The 3,013-nt window shown below is 47.8% G+C and overlaps 1 pseudogene; it reads right to left on the reverse strand.

Moving 5' to 3' along the window:
* Positions 1–986: 986 nt before the first annotated feature.
* LOC101330658 (keratin, type II cytoskeletal 8 pseudogene) lies at positions 987–2,615 on the reverse strand (annotated as a pseudogene).
* Between the last annotated feature and the right edge of the window lie 398 nt (positions 2,616–3,013).

Raw genomic sequence — 3,013 nt, forward strand, 5'->3', positions numbered from 1 at the left:
CCTGGAAAGTGAGGGGTAGGCCAGACTACAAAGAATTGATCCAAATTTGAATATGGACAAGAATTACAACTGAGCTGAAATTTTCTTCACTTTGATTTATATGCAGAACTAGGATAAAAAAATCTCAAAGGATGAAAGGAGATCCCTCATGCCTCTGGAGTTCCTTGCAGAGGCATGCCTGAAGTTTTTATATAATGCTACATGTGTGGCAAGCTGCCAGTCAGAGTGACTGTGAGTTTCAGGTCCATTGCCAAAATTATATAGTTATCCTGGTACAGGAGACACGTCAGCACTCTTCGGTCTGCCTACTACTATGTAAGGGAATTCTTGCTGCCCTAGGTTGACTTCTAGGGCTTGTGTCCTTGGTCTAAAGGTGGACTGGATGCTGGGCCTTAAATGTACATCATTTAATATACTTAAAGAGAAAAGTCACAAAAGCAAAAGAGAAAAGCAACTATAAACAGATAAAAGACAACAACATGCACTAGTAATGAAATAACTGTAAACTAATGAAACATTGCAGGTATTCTTTACCTACCAGATTAGCAATGGTTTTACAATTTATACTATTCTAATTGGAAGGGGGCATGAAGAAATGCGCACTTTAATATACTGTTCAATATATTTTAAGTTGGTAATATTTCTACGGGCAATCTGGCATCAATTTATCAAACTTGTAAAGACACAGTTTTTTCTTAAAATAATATTTATTTCACTATTCTTTACTCTTGGAAAAAGTTATAGAAACATATACATATGTGGACATATAGAATACATGTATTATTTCAACAATCTAGTAATTGATAGGAAAATTACACATGGATATAATTCACACTTGATTGATCTACATTATATTTCCATGGCAGAGATGCTATTATTGTCTTAATTTTGAATCTCAGTATTTCAATTTTTTGATGTTGTTGTTGGCAGAGGCAGCTGAAGCTTTATTCTGAAAAAGACACTTGGATTGGCTTTTAGTTGGGGGCGTGGGCAACAGAGGGAGCCCCAGGCAGTTGACTCCCCCAGGGGTGGGCTAAGGACGGGACTGAGCCTCAGGTCTTTGGTTCCAACACTCCCCTGCATAACTCCTTCTTGCAGGAGCAAGTGAGCAGGGAGGCTGGAAGGGATCGCGGGAGCCTTTCACTTAGGCAGGATGTCAGAGGACTCCGACACCAGCTTCCCATCACGGGTCTCAATCTTCTTCACAACCACAGCCTTGGAACTGCTACGGCTGAAGGAGCCAGAGCCCCCTCTGGAGCCCAAGCTGGACTGGTAGGAGCTCAGCCCGTAGTTGAGGCCAGGGGTCCCGTAGGCTGAGGTCAGCCCACCTGAGTACCCGCTGGCGGTCTTGGTGTGGATGCTCATGTTGTGCATCCCAGACTCCAGCCGGCTCTCCTCGCCCTCCAGCAGCTTGCGGTAGGTGGCGATCTCCACGTCCAGGGCCAGCTTGACGTTCATGAGCTCCTGGCATTCGCGCAGCTGCCGTGCCATGTCCTGCGTGGCGGTTCTCAGAGCGGCCTCCAGCTCGGCCAGCTTGGCCTGAGCATCCTTGACGGCCAGCTCCCCACGCTGCTCGGCATCAGCAATGGCGGCCTCCAGGGAAGCCCTCTGGCCTTTGAGGCCCTCGATCTCAGCCTCGGAGTCGGTTGATGTTCCGGTTCATCTCGGAAATCTTCGTGTGACGGAGGTCATCCCCGTGCTTCCCAGACAAGGGCTGCAGCTCCTTGTACTTGATGTGGTACATGGTCTCAGCCTCAGCCCGGCTGTGGTTGGCGATCTCCTCATACTGGACCTTGACCTCGGCGATGATGCCATCCAGGTCCAGAGAGCGGCTGCTGTCCATGGACAGGACCACGGAGGTGTCAGAAATCTGTGACTGTATCTCGTGGATCTCCTCTTCATACAGTTGCCTGTACAAGTTGATCTCGTCAGTCAGCCCTTCCAGGCGGGACTCCAGCTCTACCTTGTTCATGTAAGCTTCATCCACATCCTTCTTGATGATGACAAACTCATTCTCCATGTCTGTGCGCTTTTGGATCTCTTCCTCATGCTTGGTCTTGAAGTCCTCCACCAGCCCTTGCATGTTGCCAAGCTCCACTTCCAGCTTCAGCTTCTCCTGGGCCACGCTTTCCAGCTGCCGCCAGAGGTTGTTGATGTAGCTCTCAGACATGTTGTCTATGTTGCTCCGGACTGTCTTCTGCTGCTGCAGGAGGTTCCATTTGGTCTCCAAAATCTTGTTCTGCTGCTCCAGGTGCCGTACCTTGTCGACGAAGGAGGCAAACTTGCTGTTCAGGATCTTGATCTGCTCCTTCTCCTGGGTGCGCACGGCCTGGATGTCGGGGTCCACCTCCAGCTTGAGGGGGCTCAGCAGGCTCTGGTTCACCGTGACAGCTGTGATGTCCCCCAGACCTGGGGCCCCACTGTAACCTGCAGCCAGACTCATGCTGCTGCCCAGGACGCCCCGGAAGCTGCTGCTGCTGCCCACCTGGGAGAAGGCCGAGGAGCTGATGCGGGCGCCCGGCCCACTGGTGTACGAGCGGCTGTTGAAGGACTGGGGGCCGGAGGTGGACCCCTTGTAGGACTTCTGGGTCACCCTGATGGACATGGTGGAGGCTGGAGAGGAGGCAAGAAGGCCGAAGCACACAGAGACTTGAGGAGTTGCAGAGCTGCTCCTCAGTATTTCAAATTTTGATCATGGGGATTTAGAGTTCATTTTGGAGAATGAGTTTTTATCCCTAATTATATGTAGATTTTCCAAAAAACATTTTCTAAAAGGGTCTTAATTTTTTTAAACTTAAAAATATGCACATCATTAGTTGATGACCCTCAATGTACTTTGAGAAAGGCTACGTTGTCAAAATTTTAAAGATATATACTAAAAGAAGTGTATTGTTAGTGGACTTATACATTCTGAAAAAGAGAGTGTCTGGTTAATATAATATCTTCTTGTTTATAAATTTATGAAGTGATATTGAAAATATAATTCATGTTCTGGCCTACAAAATACTGAAAT

Source organism: Tursiops truncatus, chromosome 9 (genome assembly GCF_011762595.2).
Source record: "Tursiops truncatus isolate mTurTru1 chromosome 9, mTurTru1.mat.Y, whole genome shotgun sequence".
NCBI lineage: Eukaryota > Metazoa > Chordata > Mammalia > Artiodactyla > Delphinidae > Tursiops > Tursiops truncatus.